Source organism: Spermophilus citellus (assembly GCF_964194105.1).
Source record: "Spermophilus citellus genome assembly, chromosome: 10".
NCBI classification, from domain to species: Eukaryota; Metazoa; Chordata; class Mammalia; order Rodentia; family Sciuridae; genus Spermophilus; species Spermophilus citellus.
The window spans coordinates 1,063,574-1,073,748 of NC_138197.1; positions in this window are offsets into that span (position 1 = coordinate 1,063,574).

Genomic DNA, 10,175 nt, shown 5'->3' on the forward strand with positions numbered 1-10,175 from the left:
TTTGTTATTTTAAAAAGAAGTTTTAAATACTTTAAAATTGGTAAATTTGATCAAAATTCTACAAACAAGAGGAGGCAAAATCCAGAATGAAATGTAATATGAAATAATTGCTACAGATGTTAAATAGATACTAAGGTAATAATTATCATATTGTCATTAATAGATAATAAAAAAGATATTATAAATAAATTGATTAACATAGAGAAATTACTAGAAAAATGTAACACTAAAATTGATTCAAGATTAATAACACTTCATACCTATAAGTAAAAGAGATGAAATCATCTCTCTTATTAGACCTAATAGTCACTCTAATCACTCCTATTTAACATATTAATAAAAGTACTAGCAAGAGCAATCAGACAAGAAAAAAAAAATAAAAGACATCCAAATCAGAAAAGAAAAAGTAAAATTGTATCTATTTGTAGATGACAATATCTTATATGTAGAGAACCCAAAATATTCTACAAAAAAATCAGTACTGTTATAACTAATAAATAAATTCAGAAAAGCTATAGAATATAAAATCCATATGCATTTCTACATACAATTAACAACCTAGCTTAGAACAAAAACTAGAAAACAAATCATTTGTGAGAGCATTAAAAACTTTATATATTTTTTACCCATGAAAGTAATATATTTCTCCACTGAAAACTATATAACACTGATGAAAGAAACTGAAGACATTAACAAGTGAAAAGATTCCATATTAATAGATTGGAAGAAATAATATGTTAAAATGTCCACACTACCCAAAACAATATAGATTTAATACATTTTAAAATTCCAAAGATATTCTTTACAGAAAAAGAAAATATAATCCTATAAATTCATATGGAGTGAAACATGTATACACACACACACACACACACACACACAACAACAACAATACTGAGAAAGAAAAACAAAGTTGGAAGCATTCCACTTACTGGTTCAAAATTATATAACAAAACAATAGCAATCAAAGCAGTATAACATTGGCATGGAAGGAGAAACACCGATTAGTGGAATGGAATTAAGAGCCCAGAAATAAACCCACACATATAATCAACTGACTTTCCTCAAGGGCACCAAAGGGATACAATGAGAAAAGGCTAGTCTCTTTAATAAACAGTGCTGGGAAAACTGGATATTCACATGCAAAAGAATGAAACTGGGCCCTTCTTACACATGACACACACACGTCAACTCCATTTTCTAAAATTCCTGAATGTAACACCTAAAATCATGAAACTTCCAGAAGAGAACACAGGGGAAAAGCTCCTTGATATTGGCCTTGACAATGATGTTTTGAATATTAAACCAAAAGCTCAGACTACAAAAGCAAATATAAATAAATGAAACTACATCAAACTAAAAAGCTCTGCATAGCAAAGGACACAGTGAATAAGAAGAAAAGGCAATCTACAAACTGAGAAAAATTATTTGTAAACCACATATCTGATAAGGGGTTGGTTATACCCTAAATTTATAAATTATAAATTTATAATTTATCAATATTTAATAGTAGAAAAACAAATAATTTAATTAAAAACTGCTAAATAGACATATCTCAAAGACATAAAGATTGCCAGCAGGTATCTGAAAAGGAGCTCAACAGCACTGATCATCAGGGAATTATGGCTATTATCCAAAAGACAAGAGATAAAATATATTGATGATGGCATGGACAAAGGAAGCCCTCATAGGCTCTTGCTGGGAATGTAGTTTGACATAGCCATTATGAAAAAACAGTATGGGAGTTATAACAGAAAACAAAAATAGAACTACTATATGACCCAGTAATCCCTCCTCTGGGTATATACCCAAAGGAGATAAAATCACCACCTTGTAAAGGGACTCCTGTGTTTACTGTAGCATTATTCACAATAGCTAAGATATAGAAATAACCTACATGTCCCTTAAAGGTGAATGGATAAAAGAAATATGTTCTATGTATACAATAGAATACTATTCAGCCTTAAATATGGATAGGCTTGGAGAACATTAACCAGACAAAAATTTTACAGGGTTTCACTTATATGTGGAATTTAAAACAAAAATTAAAAACCAGGTCAAATGCAAAGAAAATAAAACAGTGGTTACCATGGCAGGAATTGGTGGAGGAAATGGAGAGATATAGACATGGGCTAAAGGATACAAAGTAACAGACATGTAAGTTTCCCATCACATCACTGCAAATCTCAAATAAATGCAACAAAGTTTATTTTCTTTTAAAGTAAAACAAAAAGTCACATTTTCCCACAAAGACAATATCAAGCCCAGTTTCTTCACTGGTAAGTTTTAAAGACATTGAAGGAAAAGGTAATTTTGATTTTACACGGTCTCTTCTAAAGAACAGAAAAGAGAGGGGATCATCCCATCTTTTATTGAATGAGACTGCCAAAACCTTGCTACCAAGCTTGCCAGGGCAATTCAAGAAAAGAAAATTACAGGGCATCTCATTCATAAACATTGATGCAAAAGCTCTAAATAAAATTAGCCAACCAAATCAAGAAATTTATAGAAATGAGAATACATTATGACCAAGTAGGATTTATTTCAGTAATGCTAGAATGACTTATATTAGAGAAAAAATTAAATTCCTGTAATCACCATATTAACAGATTAAAGGGGAGAGGAACATGTGCTCATCTGCAAAGAGGAAGAAGAGACGATATTTGATGTGATTCAACCTTCATTCATTATTTAAAATATTATTAGGACCTTAGACACACTTGTAAGCTATTGACACAATAATGCAGTTTAACAAAATGCCAGCTCCGACGATGGTTAGCTAAGCTCCACAGGGTCCAGGTAGGCCTGGCTTCACGTTTCAGGTTAGAGTCAAGACTGTCCATATTTAGCTTTGAAGAACACCTTGTCAAGGTGATAGCAGAAGTACCAAGAGTCAGTAGATGTACAGGAGGTCTCTTGAGGCCTAAGTGTGAAACCGGCACAGCATCATTTCCATGGTCATCCTATTGTCCAAAGTAGTCTGTAGCCAAGCTCAGTGTCAATAAGGTGGGGAAATAATGCCATCTCCAGTGGAAGAGTTGCAATGTGACATGACAAAAGACGTGGACATGGGACAGGTAAAAAATAGGAACAGTAACACAACTTAGAAATATAAAGGAATTTCCTTTAACTGATAAAGGATATTGTATAAAACAAGCAAAAATCTACAGCGAACAACATTCATAACTATGACATGACATCTGCATAGTTTCTCTTTGAGACAGGGAAAATATCATGTCTCCATTACCACTTTATTTGACATTTTTATTGGACACCAGAGATCTTAGCTAGAGAATAAAAAGAACTAAAAGCATAATGATTGGTAAAGGAAAAATAAAATTGTTTTTGTTGCTGCAGATGTGATTGTATATTCTAAAAATCCCCAAAAACCTACAGATAAATTACTTGATTTAATAAGAGAGTATAGTGAGTTTACTGGAGATGTGTGTATGTGTATATATATATATATATATATATATATATATATATATATATATATATATATATAATTTACTAGCAGTGTATATAATATCAACAAATAACTTTTAAAAGATACATTCATGCCTCAGCAATATAGAGTACTTAGGAATATATATTCTGAAAGATGTTCCAGACCTTTCAGAGAAACATATAAAATTTCATTGAATAAAGTTAAAGACATTCATACAGAAATATACGATCTTTATGGATTGGAATATTTCATATGGCAAAGATATCACTTCTGTCCCATACTGTCAATGTATCCCAATCAAATTCAGACAGGATTTTGAGTTGAACTTGAAAGTTGATGCCAAAAACCATATGACTGGGAACTATGTATCCTAGATGCATGGAGAAAAGGTACTCCAGAGAACCAGAATAGTTGATTTTTCCAACTGATGTTCAGACAGAGAGAAAGGTAAAAGGTGCCTTTGAACATATCTATGAATCCATATGGAAATGGGGCAGTAGGTTCTTTATGTTTGTTAGGAAAAAGAGGAGGTGGTGAAAGCAGGGTGTCGAGAATAAATTTCCAGAGACTTTTGACAACAAACTGGATGGAAGTCATGAGTCATAACAGGTGGAGTTTGAACCAAGATTTAAGATAAGAAAGAGGCAACTTATTAAAGATTAAGGTTATATTCTGTGCTTGGGTTTATGCCACAGGTCAAGGTATTTGATTTATTTTAGACATTTTGATAAATATACTTTAATGAACATTGAACTAGGAATAGCATAATACTATATATCTTTGCATTAAACTTGACTGATTTAATTACAAGTCATACTTTGGTAAGGAAACACACAGATGCTTGTATTGCTAAGTCACTGGTTCTAAACCATGGATGACTTTGGGAAGAAGTGGTGAGATTAAAAGTTCCTCAAGCCCAGACCACACTGGACCGATCAAGTGGAACCCTGGGGTGGGGCGAGGGCACCAGTATGTTTTAAAGTTTCCCCAGGCTTCTAAAGTACATTCAGTGTGGATAACCTCTGCGCTAATTCAAACCAAGCCTTCAGTGTATGTGGATAATTAGAAAAAGTTTCACAGCCCTTTCCATACCAAGTACACTAGAATCTCTTGGGCATGGTTGGTCACCTTTTCAGAGCTCTTTGGTTGATACTGGAGTGCTACCAGGGTGGAGGACAACAGGTTTGAAGACTTCCACTTGACATTAACCTCCATTACCCTCAATCCTGCCAATATCTACCAGTGATTTTTTATAGCAGTGGCTCAATTCTCAGATATGTGACTTCCTCTCTACATGGTCAACTGGCTAAGTCCAACTAAGGAAACTTTATCCAACACTTATTGAATATTTATTGGAGACATGAATAGTATTTTTCTTCAAGTGTAAAAAAAATTCCAAATACATAGTCTGTATTTTGGCAAATTGTGGGTGGTCCCAGTACCACCAAAATCTGTGTAAGACTCTAACAACAATAAGAATAAATTTATTAAAATACAATGCATGTAGATATCTTTTCTCCAAACCCCCAAATACAGCCCAGTCATGTGAACCATATAGCACCTCTCCCATTCTCACAGCTAGGGGAGAGGGTAGGGTGGTGATAATAGAAGGCAACATCACACCAAATATTATAATAGCCCTGCCAGCCCTGTCGTACCTGAGAAGTGTAGTTCACACTCACAAGAGTGGTGTAGCAAGTTACACTCCTCTGGCACCTCCTTGGCAGGCATGTAACTCCTAAATGACTAAGCAAAATCAGGAGGAAGTTTGGAAGGCCAGGGCTCTCTTTTGCAGCTGGAATCATCTGAGGACCCCATGGACACCATGGCTTTGAGTGGTATTTCCCTGCATTTCCCTTCACCAGGCACCAGTTCACAGGGAAAGCCCATCTCCCAACAACACAAGCACAAACAATCCTCCGTTAAGGAATGCCCATGTCCTAAATGCCTGTGTTCCTACTCTGTAAAGTTCTTTTGCAGATATTATCTCATGCAAGATAGATACAGTTATTGTGTTGAGTTTTCATATGTGAGGGAGGAGAAACCCAGAAAGTTGAGGATGTGGCTGAGGATCATGTCACTGACAGGAACTGAGCAGGGATTTACACCTAAGTTTTTCCTTCTAGAATCTATGCTTTCTCCCTCTGTTGTAACAGGAATACTCAACATCAGTATGATGCTTCCTGATATTCAAAGCACATTTCTGATGGATACAAAGCAAGTAAAATAACAGTACCATGCTTAGCACAGAATCAATGGTCAATGCATGAACTTGCTTCTGCCCCTTTCCGTTCATGTATCATTCACTGCCCTCCTTCCATCAGAGGATCTGAGCAGGTCATAACCTTCACTAACCTCAGGGCCTAATAGACTGATCAGGACTAGCCATCACATTGGGGCCCTCCATCCTGATTCCTGTGAGCAAAAGGTAACAACATAAGATTGGGCAATACATGACCTCAGGTTTCACAGGTCAAAGGGAGAATGATAAACAATTGTGCACATCAGAAATACCACAGTCTCTGATCTGAAGGGAAAGTCAGAGCACCTAAACCTCAAATCTAGATCAAGTTTCGCCAGTACTGTTCATCCTCACATTGAACAGATTTCCTTTTATAATCATTGCAGATTGCTACAGGGCTTCGGCTACTATGATATTATTTTTACCAGAGACCCAAGAATAGTTATATCTTCCTAATAATCACTCTTCCTCATTGTCTCCATCCTCTAACCTTCATCTGATGGTATTGTACACACAGGTCACAAGAGCAGAAAGAGAATGAAATACCAGTTTGTCAGTATTAGAGTTCAGCTCCCAAATAAAAATACTGATAAACCCTGGTTACAGCATGTGGCTTAGGCTTGAGGCTACAGTGGATACCCAACCACCACACTCCCATCTCTCTGTCCACTTGTCCACCTCTAAACTATGAGCCTCACATGAGGCTATAAAGTGGGAGTGAGATGGCCAGGTTAGGGTCATTTATCCACCCAGGCACATGGAAACAATGGAAAGAAAGAGGGAGACAAGATGTTCTGGGCCTTAACAATTCAACCACAGGGAGAAAGGAATGTGCAAGAGCAGGAGGAGAGAGAGCCCTGCCCTTGCCATTTAAGGGGCAGTAGCCATGTTTGCTAACAAAACGTGGCCAGGTAAGTGGCCTTTATGGTGACTGTACCAACTCTCTTCTTGGTTGGGGAGGGACTGATCTTGCAGGGATGATTGGAAGGAATATCCTCATCCTATATCAGATTCAGGTTCAGCTTTCTTCCTTCTTGCTCTAAAATATCATGCTGACAGATTTGGTAAAGTTTAGGTCTCATAAGCAACAAAAATCAACACTAGAATTACCATGAAAGTAAATAGTATGTATCAGACATTATGCAATCACATAGCCCATATTCTGACAGGTTATTGGCCACAAAATAATAATTCTATGCCATTCTTAATTTCCCTTGTTGTACATAGAAAGAATTCTCCCTGGGTTTCCAAGTTTCCAGATGAGATTGGCCATTCTCTTTCATTTTGCAATCCTAAGCCCAAAGGCCACTGTTAACAAAGTTGAAAAGGAAGGTTTGTCTTTGCTTCCTTGGTTTCTGCTGACAATGCTCTTTTGCTGACTGACTTCAGGAGGCAGGAACTTAAAGCCTTCTTATGTTTTTCTACTTTCAAGACATGTTCCTGTGCCTTTGGTCAATCAAGCACCCCTTGTTTTTGCTCCTAAATAGTTGTCAGATCCCTCTTCCCTACTGCTCCCCCATAGCCATGGCTTCCTCTAACTTATTTTCCTGTACAGGTCTTCTATCTCTTTCCAGTCCTAAAATGGAACTTTAGATAAGGAAAACAAGCAAAAATTATAAATTTGTATGATGAGATGGGGAACAGAACTAAATATACACTTTTCATGTTTTATTGTGTGCTCCTTTCCCACTGACAAAGAAAGTTTACAAAGACTTTTAAACTATACACACACACACACACAGTAATTGGAGTTGAGCACAGTGGAGTGTGCCTCACCTTTAGTCCCAGCTACTCACAGGACTGAGTCAGGAGGAGTGCTTGAGCCTCTGAGTTTGAGGCCAATCTTGGCAACAGAGTGAGACCCTGTTTCTTTCAGAAAGAAAGGGGGGAAAAAAGAGGACCTGGATAATTTATTACATCCAAGGTACATCATGTGAATTCTGGCAAGATTATAGGGGACCCAAGAAGTATGCAGAAGGAAAAGACAATTTCAAAAAGCTTGCAAATAAAATGGAAAGTGCACAGATTAAAAAAAAAATACTTTGAGACTTGTACAGAGGAGAGCCTTGACCTTGGGACTTAGAGTGTACTCTGCAACTGATAAGGTTTATGACTGTAAGAGGGTTCAAAACAGGTAAGTTTATAAAAATGACCTCTAGCTTAAAAATTATCTATAAACAGAAAAGATGGCCACTAGTAAGATACTTATTAAGGAACCAGCTGGAAAAGACACCTTTCTTGAATCATTTGTAGATTCAATATTTTTTTTCATTTAATATGTATCATATTGATTATTTATGCCAGATCCTGCCACAGAATGGTGAACAAGAAAGCCTGGCTGCTGCTCTTGAGGTCCATAGTCTATGGAGGAAGTGAACAAGCGGTCACCATGTGGCAGCACTGATGGAAGGGAAGCAGGTCAAAGACATCATGGTAGCCCATACAGGGACACCTACCGAATCCAGCCTTGGATGTCCAAACAGATCTGAAGACTGAACAGAAGTAAGCCAGGAGTAAGAGGGGAGGGATATGGGGCAGATCCAGAAAGGCAGAAGAGACTGTGTGGAAACCTGGGGCACGACAGACTGTTCAGGTTATGGAAAGCCGGGCAGCTTGGACACACGTGTAATCCCGGCAGGTCGGGAGGCTGAGGCAGGAGGATGGCAAGTTCAAAGCTAGTCTCAACAACTTAAAATGGAACATAAAAAAGGGATGGGGACATGGGATATGGCTTGGTAGTTAAGTGCCCTGGGTTCAACTGTTGGCAAGATAAAGTAGTTTAGGAAGTAGAGCATGAAGTGAAGAGCCACGCTGAAGAGCTAAATGCCATGGCCCCAACAAAAGGGACACTATAAGCCATATTGAGGAGTTTAAATTTCATCTTGTGGCATGGCGAACAATTTCAACAGTAAGACTCTGCTTGAGGCTTACAAGCTGATGTGACCTCTGATTTCAGATTTCATTTCAAATAAACCTTTCAATTCATACAAACAGGAAAAAAATGGGGGGAGGGTTTCTTCCAAGGTAACCGAATCTCTCTAGAAAGGTGCTTTTTATTATATTGATACTTACCAGGCCCTGTTATTCCAGCAAATGACCTGGGTACTATGGAATACCAGAGAGAACAAGAGAGATAATACCTTGGACTTTGTGAGTCCACAGATAAAATCACAAATGAACAACAGTGAAAAAGAGAAGAAAATAAAGTGGAAATGAGGAAGAAGGTGTCCAGAATGAAGCCTACATTGGTTGAGAGTAGGGGTCAGGCAAAAAGTGCCCCTGAGGGGGCTGCCGCTGCCACCCAGCGGTTCATTGCCAGAGTGCCTGGAGGTGGGGTTGCATGTGGCCACCTCCCTCCTGGGATACAGTCCGGGGCCTTGAGGGCCAGAGTACCTGAAGGTTTGCTGCCACCGGGGCACAGCCGACTCTGTCTAGGGACACTGGCCAGGGCCTGCAGGACCAGTGTTGGGGTGCCTGAGGGTTTGGCTGACCTAAGGTCTACCTGCTGCTTCTTCCTAGAGTTACTCCTTTGTGTGAGTGCATCCCTGGTGGCTTCTCTGCAAGCTGGAAGGCACTGAGACCTTGGGAACTGTGACAAGCCCAGATCTGTCAGAGAGCGACAGGGTCTGCATGGCCAGCCTGGGTCAAGCAATCCTGTGAAAAGTCAGGCTGGGAGCACTCCGCCTGGGGAAGCACAGGTTAGATAGAGTGGAGAGAGCTGGGTGCTCCCAGCTCTGCCATCCGAGAAGGGTGCCACTGAGCTACAGTTCCTGCCCCTAAACAATACTCTACTGAATGATGAATGGACAGCAGAAGAAATCATGGATGAGATAAAAAAAATACTCAGAGGTAAGTGAGAATACCAATATAATATGTCAAAATCTCTGGGGCACTATGAAGGCAGTACTAAGAGGAAAGTTCATTGCATTGAGCTCATTTGTTAAAAGAATAAAAAGTCTGGCTGGGGCTGTAACTCAGTGGTAGAGAAAGTACTCAGCACATGTGAGGATCTAGGTTTGATCCTCAGCATCACATAAAAAATAAATAAATTAAATATTGTGTCCATCTACAACTAAAAATATGTTTAAAAAAAGAATAAAAAAGTTAATGACTAAATGACCTAACATTACATCTCAAAACCCCAAAAAAACAGGAATAAATCAACACCAAAAGCAGAAGAGAGGAAATAATTAAATTCAGAGGTGAAATCAATGAAACTGAAAGAAACAATTCAAAAAACTGACAAAACAAAAAGCTGGTTCTTTGAAAAAATAAATAAAATTGATAAACCCATAGCCATGCTAATGAAGAGAAAGAGAAAACCCAATAAAATATGTGATGAAAAAGGAAATGTCATGATAGACACTACTGAAACACAGGAGATAATTAGAAACTATTTTGAAAGTTTAATAGAAAAGTTTGAAGATATTGACAAATTTCTAGAGACATATGACCTACCCAAACTGAACCAGGTGGACATAC